We start from the raw sequence: 12,637 nt of genomic DNA, 5'->3' as shown, positions 1-12,637 counted from the left end.
ATATGTATGTATTTTCTCTTAATGGTAACCCCATAAAGAGATAGTTTATTTCTTATAAATATAAAAGAGATAGTTATGAAAGGCATACTGCATATATTATATTTTTACAGTATAAAATATTTGAGTATATATAGTTTGTTACATTGATTATAACATTTTAAAAACAAGTAAAGCAAAAACACAACACATAATTAATTAATAATAAAAAAAGAAGGATAATAACAAAAAAAAAAGTAAAGATAAAAAAGAAATATACCAAACACAAACAAGAGGTTTTAGATTACCCTTCTATAATTAGTCAGCTGGTCAAAGTCAATTTGTTTTGTGAATTTTAGCAAGTCTGTCTTAAATTTAGTAAAAAGTATGTGTTCTGGTTCAGGCCAATTTCCTTGTTTCAATATTACATCTTGTATTAGCTGAACTCTTTGTCGGTCATATAGTTTACATTCTTAAGGTATATGTCTGAAATTGTGCACTTGTCCATCTTCGTCACACTTGTCAATCGTTATAATATTAAATCGTTTTAAGTAATATGTTGTGTTATCATGTTCTGTTAGGAATTGTGTCGATGTGTATTCTGTGCTGTGTATTTGTTTGTGATTATGTAATGTTATTCGTGGAATGTATTTGTGAAGGCTAGGTGATTTATTCGAAGCATTCCACATTGTGTTCCAGCTAGCAACGAGCTCATTGATGATGAGATTTCTGATATGGGAGATAGGATCCTTGCTGTAAGAGGGCTGCATGGTTCCGTTGCTGGCTGCCATATATATATATAAAGTATACAGTGACAAGTTCCTTCTATTTCGAAGTTTAAGATATGTATGACCAGATTTTAGTTTTAATTTATTGTGATATTTTTTTTTTCATTTATTAATTTTATTATAATTTTAATTTATTACCTTATGACAACAAATAAGAATGTATTATGGTATAATTATACTCAACAAATAATTGCAATAATATCCTTTAACTCATTAGAACACATTTTTTATATTTCATGGTTTTAAATTCCATAAAATAACAATGATATTCTCAGTAATAAAGAAACTCTTATTGAAGGCGTTGTTGTTTACTCAATATCTATCATTTTCATTTTCTTTTTTTCCCAGGACTTTTTAATAAAATACATTATAGATTAATAATTAATATTGATATAATGAGTTTCTCATTCATTTTAGAGTTTTAAAACAAATTAATCAAATCTTTGCAATTTTTTATGGATTTAATTCGTACCTTCCCTATTAGCCATATGAGTTTTGACATTAGTTAATAAAACTCCTCATTAATTATCTATTCCTTAGTTCATGATTAAATATGTCCAGTTTTAAGAATACTTATACCATGACAGATTTCTGATAGATCATTACTTTAAAAATTAAGCGAGACTTTCCATGTTACCCGTTTTATTCAGGCAATCAAAAAATGACCTAACCATATTTATAATATATTCAAAATGTGAAATTTTTGTATTATTAAAAAAATTTTTTTCTTATATGTTGTTATTAATTGTTCCAGGTTCGCAAGTCGAAAGGTATTGGTGTTATACTTGTCATAGATCATATAAACACAAGTGTCATCTTTCTAGGCATAAGAAAGTCGAATGCGGAAAATTACCTTCTTTTCAATGCCAATATTGTCACAAGCGATTTTTTTATAAGCAGCACATGAATCGCCATGTTCTCTTCAGGCATTAATTTAATTAACTATTCTTCTGTTGAGATTGTTATTTATTTATTTATTCTTGGGGATCTTCTCAATAGATTCCATAATAAAATAAGTATTTAATAAAAATAATTCATATTTGCTTTTGTCCTTTACAATATTCTAAGTGTCTCCTATTTATTTTTTTTTAAATTTATATTATATACATACATTACTTGTATAATTGTATTTATTATTATAGTATATGATGCTAAATTTGTTTTCTCGTTTGGTTTCACTTTTTCATATTATAGAGAAATCTGGTTGTTATTAATTAGAAACAACTTAACTTAAATATTGGTTATCAGGAAAATTTATGTTAGAATTTTGTTTAACATTTATTTTTTTAGTAATCTCATTGGATTCTTAAGCATTTATTTCATAATTAAAAGTAAAATTATAGATAATTAATCACAGTATCATGATTAAGATAGGATAATGAAAAACTAAAACTAATTATGCTTATGATTTTCACTATTTCCTAATTTTGTATTAAAAAAAAATATTGTTTTTTTAAAATAGAAGAACGCTTCGTGTGCAGTGATTGTGGAAGATCTTATAAGAGAAAACAAGGTCTTAATCAACATAAAAAATATGAATGTGGAAAGAAGCCCACTTTTGAATGTGCGATTTGTGGAAAGCGTTTTCATCACAGGTCTACCCTTAACACTCACAGGATTACCCATCTATCTATGAAGATATAATTGTTTTGATTAAATTTTTTGTAATCATAGATGTTAACAAAACATATGTATTTATTTTTTTACTGTTGTATTTCAATAGTTATCATATTATACTAATTATGACTTTTTCTTATCCTGAACTATGTAGAATACGAGTTTTGATTAAAGTATTTTCTTTCAAAAATATGAAAAATAATTTTTTTCATGTTACAATCATTAAAAACTAATTAAGTTTTAATAGTTATTGTAGATTAGAAACTTGATTGAGGTGATTTTATTTTTAATAACAAAAAACATGTCAATTACTCTTTTTTAAAATTCAATTTTTTTAAATAGAAGAACGCTTCATGTGCCGTAATTGTGGAAGATCTTATAAAAGAAGGCGAGGTCTTAATCAGCATATAAGATATGAATGTGGAAAGGAACCCACTTTTGAATGTGTGATTTGCAGAAAACTTTTCCATCGCAAATCTACCCTTAACGCCCACAGGGTTACCCATCTATCCATGAAGATATAGTTATCTTTTTTTTTTTTTTTTACATTTTTATAATCATTGTTGTACATTTATATCAAAAACGGATGTACTTACTTATATTTTTATATATAAATATTTAGTATTACTGTTTTTCAATTTTTTTGTATATTAAATTGTGTACAAATTTTTCTTGTTTTATTAGCAAGTCAGGTAACAATGACTTTCATACTACACATATTTGAAATATATTTTTCTAAAGTATGCTGCTTCTACCAAGTATTAAACATAAACTGTATCTGTAGCCATATTTAAAAACATTCATACTTTTATCAGTGATTTTGTCAAATGATAAAAATTTTTAGTGAAAAATTAAATTATGTTTAAAAAACAAAAAGATTTGCTGAATCCATTAGTATAATATCCATGGATACAGAAGTGAAGCACAATCCAGGCTGCACTTAAATTAGTGCAGTTCCTTAAGGTCAATGAATACTCAATGGTGATAGAGAACTCTTCTCTGGGTGTATTACGGATCATCTGGTCTATAACAGAAACTTTATTCCAGAAACAGAGTCCGTAAAAATAAAATATGTAATTATACTAATTTAGGAAATTACTGCATTGTGAAGTAGATTAAATTATTAGTTTTTTAGTCCAGTCAACTAGGGTCTAGAAAGAGATCTCATTGGAAAGTTCCTAAAATTTATGTTTTTTGGACACTAATTACGAATTTCAAGTCTGTGATCCTCAGTATTTCCCAGAAATATAAATTAAATTTAAAAAAGATTTTTTTTTTTGTTTTTCTCTCTTATTATGAAAATCTTCCACTTTTCAAGCAACATTAACCTGTAATAAATTAATCAAGAGTAAATTCTTTACTTTTTTTATTCATGGCATCGTTAAGGAGCAACCATTTTTTGTCTAATTGGGTTCAGACAAATTAGGACCAGAAGGTGATCTCTTTGGAAAGTTTTGGACAATCCTGAAAATTGTCTCAATTATATTTCTTATGAATATTAGGAATTTCAACTTTGTGACCTCTAGTTTACAAAAAATGAAATTAATAATTTTTTTGTTTTTTCTGTTCTGCTTTTAACTTGAAAACCCTGTACTGTTCTATGTGTCATTTTGTACTAAATTAAAGAAGAGAAAAACATCTAAAATCTTAATTCTAGTGATTTTTTGGTTCGAATTGTGTTGGAACTATGAGTTGAAATGTAGTTCAATCAAATGGGCACCAGAAGAGGTCTCGAAAATTTTAGAACAGTTCTGAAAATTTCTCTTATATATTCTTTAGGATGTATATTACAAATTTTTCTGCCAGAACCCCTTATTTGACTGGACTACATTCTATCTCATAGTTTTGACATCAAATTGTTTCAAAACGAATTAGTTGAACAAAAAAATTATTAGAATTAAAATTGTAAGCAATTTTCTCTCCTTAAATTTAAACATAAATGAGTCGAATTTCAGGACTTTTTCAAAACTTTCAACAAGATCTCTTGTTCTGGGGAGTCTGTTCCTAATTTGACCTAGATTTCTTGCCCCTAAATGATGCCCTGGGCAAAAAAATTATTGAGTAAAAAATGCAAAGAATTTATTTTTGCTGAATTCAGTATAGGTTAAAAAAAAATCAATATTTTCATGGTACTAGAGAAAAACCAAAAAAATATTAAATTTTTTGTGCTTTTGCAAATTTAAATTTTTTTACATTTTTGGGCTAAATAGGAGGTCATTAACTTAAAATTTGCAAAGAGCTCTGTAGAAAGTATACACAAGCAAACTATCAGAACTTATCAAAACTTTCCAGGTAAAAGCACCGTAGGTTTGGACAAATCAGGAATGATGTCTACCTTTGAATTATTTTTAAGAACTAATAACAATTTTACTTACCTAGTTTTCACTATTACCATACGCATATGTTTATATTAAATGACAGTCATAATAAGGCTATCTTGGATAAAAATACTTTTGTATTATTACTGTATGTATTGATTATCGATGTGAAGTTGCTTAGCTTAATCACAGTGCCAACATGACTAAGAGAGGGAAATATACAACTGATTCTAATTATGGGCTGATTCTTTATTATTTAGTGTAAGAGACTTGATATAAGTGATTTAAAAAAAAAAATTATTCGCTCTTTATTACAATACAATTTTTTTTTAATAGAAGAACTCTTCATTTGCGATAATTGTGGAAGAACTTACAGGAGAAAACGAAGTCTTGTTGAGCATAAGAAATATAAATGTGGTAAGGAACCCACGTTTGAATGTCAGATTTGTGGAAAACGTTTCCATCGTAAATCTACACTTAACACCCACATGGCTACCCATCTATCTATAAGGATATAGTTGTCTTTACTAGCATTTTTGTAATCATTGTTATACATTAACCAAAAACAGATGTACTTACTCATATTTTTATATATAAATCTTTATGATTATTAGTTTTCAATCGAAAAATTATTGTGTATATAATCTAGGGCGTACCCAGTATCAAAACTAGCAAGCCATAGTCAATCAGGTTGTGAAATTTTGGAGATTGAATAATTTTCGCAGTGCTTTAGTTATTACAATTAGTATTTGTTTGAAAAAAAATTTTTTTATTAAAATTAATAATTTTTTTTTACTCCTAGGGGGGCAGCTGCTCCCTCTTATCCCCCCTCTGGGTACACCCATGTATTAATTGTATATGTACTAGCTCTTGTATTGTTTGAAAATTATGTCTTTCTTATTTTGCTATTCATTCTTTTATATTTTGAATAATTCATTTCTTTATACTACTTGAGTATAACTATACTCCTTACAAAAGTTTATAAGATTGTTTTATCTTTCCACATTTTGATAAATTCAGACTTCATTATTCATTACTTCTTACAATGTCAACCTTAATAAAGCATTGGAAGTTGGTAGAACTTGATCAGGTGACTTCAGTGACGACTCATTCAGGATTGTATCACTTTGGTGGTCCAATTATACAGAGTGCTATATAATATTATTGGTTTTGACATAAATCTAAATGATTATAGCTTGATACCAACCATAAAATAAATAAATATCTTATTTTTATCTAGTTCTTTTATTTCAATGCACTGTTCATAATTTTGTGTTAAAAAAAAAATTGTGGCAGTCTTGGGACAGAACTATTGAAGTGAAACTTCTGGAGATGAAATAGTTTATTAAAATTTTATAATTATTAAATAATATTTTATTTAATTATACTATTCATTCATGAAATTATACTATAATTTTGAGGGGAGAAGATAGTCGGGTGACGGAGATGTGGTCAGCAGAAAAACCATATAAACAAAAGATTATTTATTTGTGCCGACATTTCGACCTGATTTTCAGGGCTATAAAAGCTAAAAGAAATGTCAGCACAAATAAATAATCTTTTGTTTATTTGTGTTTTTCTGCTGACCGCAATACTTAAGTTAATACTATTACTGTAGTTACATTATACTTTAATACTTTAGTTAATACTATCACTACTGTATGTATTGATTACTAATGTTTTTTCTTTCATTTTCTTTTTCTTTCTGGGTGATTAAATAGCCTCCATTTCTTTATTTTTATTAATAAAATAATCCTTTCAACATTTTGGCTGTCCATCTAGTTTTTAGTCTAAAAACAGTTACTGAGTTTTGTTACATTTTAAGTCTTGAAAAAGCCCAAATTTTTTCCTCTTTACTAATAACTTTTTATTATTGATAATTTTGCATACCTTTTTTGCTTTTTGTCTTTTTCCTTAATTTTTTTTAATTTAAATAGTTGTAAAAAGGTCACTTCTTGTGTGATTTTTAATATAAATTTTTTCATTTAAAAAAAAAAAAATTATAATTAACAACTGCAAAGAAAGAAAAAAGCAGGAAAATTCAAAAATTGCCTTCGAATAACAAACTACTTAAAAAATTACTGATGTGTCAGTAATAATAAACCACAGTGCCATCTTAATTCGTGACATAATGTAAGACTTATTTTTATAGTTTAATAGTTTTTCCTATTCTTAATTTTATTAATTTAAGAGACTTGATTAAATTGATTTAAAAAAAAAGTTATTTGCTCAATTTTATAATGAAAAATTTTTTTTTAATAGGACGCTTCGTGTGTGATAATTGTGGAAGATCTTACAAGAGAAAACAAGGTCTTGTTGAACATAAAAAATATAAATGTGGAAAGGAACCCACTTTTGAGTGTGAGACTTGTGGAAAACTTTTCCACCGCAAATCTAACCTTAACACCCACAGGATTACCCATTTATCCATGAATATATAATTATGTTGACTAAATTTTTTGTTATCATTGTTATAGGGTAACAAAAATGAATGTACTCATTAATGTTTTTATTATTAAATAATTAATATTGTTGTTTTTAATTTTTTTGTATATTAAAGTTTGTATGAAGAGTCCTTGTATTATTAGCAAGCCAGATTATATAACTTTCATATTACACAGTACACAGGCTACATTGTCTGTAGCCGTTATAAACTAGTTCATTTTTAATAGCTATTGTTGATAAGAGACTTGTTTAAAGTGATTCTTTTTTTAAATTACTAAAAACATGTTATTAACTCTTTTTTAAAATGTATTTTTTTTTAATAGAAGAACGCTTCACGTGTGATAATTGTGGAAGAACTTATAGGAGAAAAGGAAGTCTTCTTGAGCATAAAAAATATAAATGTGGTAAAGAACCCACATTTGAATGTCAGATTTGTGGAAAACGTTTCCATCATAAATCTAACCTTAATGCCCACAGGATTACTCATCTATCTATGAATATATAATAATTTTACTAAATTATTTGTAATCGTTGTTATACGCTAAGAAAAACATATGTATATTTATATTTGTATACTTAGATAATTAATATTGTTGTTTTTAATGTTTTTGTATTTGTATGTATGTATTTATTTAATTTTATATGAAGAGTTCTTGTATTATTAGCAATTCAGGTTACAATGTATATCATTAAACATACATACATGAAAAATATTTTTCCAAAGTATGCTGTTTCTAACCCAGTATTTAACATAAACTGTGTCTGTAGCCATTATAAACTGGTTAATTTTTAATAGCAATTATAGATAAGAGACTTGTTTAATGTGATTATTTTTTTTAATAACAAACACTTCTTTAAATGCATTTTTTTTTTTTTTTAATAGAAGGACGCTTCATGTGTGATAATTGTGGAAGGTCTTATAAAAGAAAGCGAAGTCTTAACCAACATACAAAATATGAATGTGGAAAGGAACCCACTTTTGTTTGTGAGATTTGCAGAAAACGTTTCCATCGTAAATCTAACCTTAATGCCCACATGATTACCCATGTATCTATGAATATATAATTATTTAACTAACTTTTTTGTAATAATTGGTAGATGCTAAAAAAAACAAATGTACTTACTTATATTTTTATACTTATTTTTTTCTGTATGTTAAATTTTGTATGAAGAGTTCTTGTATCATTAGCAAGTCAGGTTACCATGACTTTCATATTACACATTTATGAAAAATATTTTTACAAAGTATGCTGCTTCTGACCCAGTATTAAAGATAAACTGTACCTGTAGCTATTATAAACTAGTTAAGATTAAATAGTTATTGTAGAAAAGAGACTTTTTTAAGGTGTTTCTTTTTTTAATAACAAAACGTGTTATTTGTTCTTTTTTAAAATGCATTTTTTTTTTTAATAGAAGAACGCTTCATGTGTGAAAATTGTGGAAGATCTTATAAGAGAAATCGAGGTCTTAATCAGCATAAAAAATATGAATGTGGAAAGGAACCCACTTTTGAATGTGACATTTGCAAAAAGCGTTTTCACCACAAATTCTCCCTTAACTCTCATCGAGCCACTCATTTTTCATTGATGATATGATTAAGTTTACAAACTATATATATGTATATTTTTTTGTGATCATTGTTATAAATTAAGAAAAGACTGATAGAATCGTATTACTTCTACTTATCTTTATTTTTTCACATGTAATTATGTATAATTATTCTTTTTAAATTAAAAAATAACTATGTGTAAAATATTACATCAATTTCTTGTTTTTATAATATCAATTGTTTTCACTAATAACTGTTATAAAACACAAAATTAATATTTTTTTCTTCTAAAGAATGCTTCCTGTAACCCATAAAAATCTTCATAGGGGGAATAATAAAGGTAGATTTAAAAAGGTATGAGAAATACAGAATTATGAAAGTGATGTAGAACCTTAAATGATTGATCTGAAAAATTATCGATGCCGCCTTATTTATTTTTTCATTACCTTCACAAATACACTTTTTATTTTCATCTTATCGAAAAAAGAAAATGCATTTATAGTGATAAAGAAATGTTATTTGGGTTTTCAAGGAAAGAAATGTTTGATAACAAATAATAATGTCTTTTGTTACGTGATAAATTTAGTGAGTGCTCTGAAGATGGCTCAGGTCGCTCCTGATTTTGGTTCTAATAGTTCTGGAAACTAGGGTCATCTTGATCAAGTATAGAAACAGCTGAAAAAATTTGTTACTTAAGTTATAATTATTTTATAACATAACACGTACTCCATATTCTGAAACCTCCTCACTACATTTTTCATCTTAAGAAAAGTTCTGAATGAATCTTGAAGTTTTATGCATTTATTAATTGTTCGTAGCTTTAAGAACCAAAAAGGTTCTTTGAATAGTGAATTTTCTAAACCATTTTTTGATTCTTAAACCAACCAACATATAATAAATAAATTCATTATATGCTTAAAATTCATTCAGAACTTTTGTTTAGATAAAAAATGTAATGAGGAGATTTAGGAATTATGGTTGCGATATGTTCAGCAGCTTCCTGATGTGATATCTGATTATTTAGTGATCAGGAAATTTTAAAAATCCTCAATTCATAATCCATTTGCAGAAACTGAATTTTAGTTGAGTGATATTAATTTGATCAGCAATTTTCCCTAATATATGTCAACTTAGAACTTACTTTGTATGGTTTATGAAATCAACTGAAAGTTACTTCAAAATTTGGGATTGGAAGGGTTGTATAAATCAGGTATTCAATCAAAACAGACCTGATACAGTTAGTCAGATCGATGCTAATGAGTTTGGGATTGACAATGGATAGGGGTTGCTACTGGCTACCTATTTTAGCTGAGCAGACACCGACTCTAAATGAAAAGAAGTAAATACAAGGAATAGATTAGCAATTAATTTTCTTTTCATTTTTCAATGATAATTGAAAAATTTAACAACCTTCACTGGATAATACTTTTTCTTTCTGTTTGTCAAAATTTACAATTAGTAATGATTTTTGTAAATAATTAGTTGACACCTGTATGCATATAAAATTAATAAATATATCTGGTCGTAAAGGTTCTATTGTGACTGATGAAATAAAATCCTAATTATGTTTTGTATCCTCCTTCTTCATCTCAATGGTTTAACAGTTCAAATACAGAAAAATTGCAAATTATATAATTTTGGGGGATGGTTAACCCTTTGTTACCGCAATATTTTCTGACCAAACACCATCATTAAACATTTTAATTAAAAAGAGGCTCAGACTAAGTGTAATTATGGATTGAAATTCTTATTTTAAATTGAATAAGCCTTATAATTGTACAATTTTGACTTTAGCCTAGGAAAATTTAATTTTGAAGATGGAGATTTGAAACTGTGTCACTAAATATGTCATAATACTCCTCTCTATCCTTGAAAATAATTAATTAGTTCATTTTATAATAAAAATATTTGAAAGTTTTAGTGTAGGCACTTGTGCTCACATATCCCAAAGAAATGGAATAAGCCTGAATGAGTTTTATACTTCTTCTGTTTAAATTGATCGGCTCTTAGAACAAGAGCGTAAAACGTACTCCTCCATTACATTCCAGAATGATTTTTTGATGATAATTTTTTTCCTGTAAAGTCAAGAGAGTAAAAGATATATTTAATGTTACAAAGACTAAATGAATTATGAAACTGAATTTCTTTTTATCAAAAGGTTTAAGAAATCAATGGGAAGTTTTTTCTTTTATTTTGAACTAATTGTATTTTTATGCATTTGGAAAAATATTAAGATTATAAATTGGATAGTAAGGGTCTATACTTGCCCTTTTTTTCACATTTGCTTTTACTCCAGCTTGAAAAGTTTAAGGGGTACCTTAAACCTTAGTGGTTTAAAAATATTGTTACTATTAATTATTAATCCATAAATTAACTTTATAGAATTATAATAGAAGCCAACTTTGGAAGCAATTAAAATCAGAAGGGAAAATTACATCTAACATGTATAAAAAATCAACATATCTCCAACTTTTCTTGTACTTTAAAGATGACCATGACTATTTGACTATTTTTATAAAATCTTGTTACACTTCCAAAATCGCACTTCTCCTGACTTACTTTTATAAAAATTCTTTTTTCACCTATCTAATATTTTACGATTTTTTTTAACTTACTTAATTTACTCATAGTAGATTCTATTAGCCCCAAAGAATGGTTTTTAAACTAATGCCATTTTATCATCTCTTATCTCTATGGTTGCTCTACTAATTACTGGATTATTTTTGACAAAACTTGAGGATTATGTTGTGATTTGAATCAGAGTTCAGGTGTGTAGAAGTGAGAAAGGTCTTCCAATAGGCAGATTTACATTTTAATGAACTGTATAACAATAATTAAAGTTGATAAAATCAAAACTGAACAATTTCAATTTTTTTTTTCTTAGTAAGTCATGTCTCAACTTCTTTCTTTAAACTCATTGTCAGCTGAAATTAGTTATCACAATGATAGTCACATTGGGGACCAAACTATGAAACTTGAAACATGGTGAAATTTAAATCTTACAGTTATTAAAAAATATTTCATTTGTTTTTAAAGGTTTTTGTCACAAAAAAATTTTATTGGTTTTTCAGAACTACTTAACTCAATTCAATAAAATTCATTTAGCAAAAAAACTTTAATTTTATTACTAGCTTTGTCAAAAAAATTAAATTGATAGGAGCTAAAAATAAATAAATTGAAGTACGTATAATGAATATAATCAACGCACCAATGTTTCTCTTTCATAAAGTGTGACAATGATACTGCAGTTTCATCTTTTAATAAGAAGCTTCTTTTTCTTACTTTTTCAAATTAATTTTAGAGGAAATAGAAAAGGAAAGGTAGAGATTCAAATAAAATGCTAGCAGGAACTGCCCAATAATTTTATTTAAAAAAATTATAATTTTTAATTACAGTTTGAACAACATTTCAATAAATTTTAGCTTATGAAATAAAGCTTTTAAACATTTTTTAGGAAAGCTTCTATATTGTTTAAATACTTATTAGTTTCACCTCCATTTCTACACATTTCACACCACTAGGATCATTAGCCTAAAGTAACTGAACTGTTCATTATATTCTCAATGAAATAATTTCGTTTAATACAATTAATTCACATTATTGGGCTTTCGATAACTTAATTTGTCAAATTTTCTATAAAAATATGTATATGTTTATCACAATACGTAATATGTAAATAATACATTTCACGGCAACAGGCAATACATTCGGTTTTAACATTTTTTTTTTTTAATTATCTTCTATAATTTCTTTTTTACCTAAATAATTTTTTTTTTTACATTATTCATATCATTCAATAGAGATAACAAAGTACATAACTAATTACATAATTATATCTAAAACCATTTGCTACAAAACTTACTGGCATTCTTTGCTAATGTCTAATATATATCAAATGAAGTTTAACAAAGTGAAACTTTAATAATGATACTTTGATATTTATC

The 12,637-nt window shown here is 26.5% G+C and overlaps 1 non-coding gene across 3 annotated transcripts in view; it reads left to right on the top strand.

The window, feature by feature from the left end:
* LOC106689398 (uncharacterized) overlaps positions 1 to 8,172 on the top strand; it is a 25,912-nt gene extending 17,740 nt beyond the window's left edge. For 2 of the 3 annotated variants that reach the window (XR_010845072.1, XR_010845071.1), the window contains one exon: positions 1,519 to 8,172. This is a non-coding gene — a transcript (uncharacterized protein). The remainder of the gene's footprint in view (positions 1 to 1,518) is intronic. The other variant, XR_010845073.1, reaches the window with a different exon arrangement.
* Positions 8,173 to 12,637: the final 4,465 nt, after the last annotated feature.

The sequence above is a fragment of the Halyomorpha halys genome, unplaced genomic scaffold, assembly GCF_000696795.3.
Source record: "Halyomorpha halys isolate HHAL.00 unplaced genomic scaffold, Hhal_1.1 Scaffold1351.1, whole genome shotgun sequence".
Lineage (NCBI taxonomy): Eukaryota > Metazoa > Arthropoda > Insecta > Hemiptera > Pentatomidae > Halyomorpha > Halyomorpha halys.
Note: the sequence above shows the minus strand (reverse complement) of the source record. Positions and strands in the feature narration are given on the sequence as shown.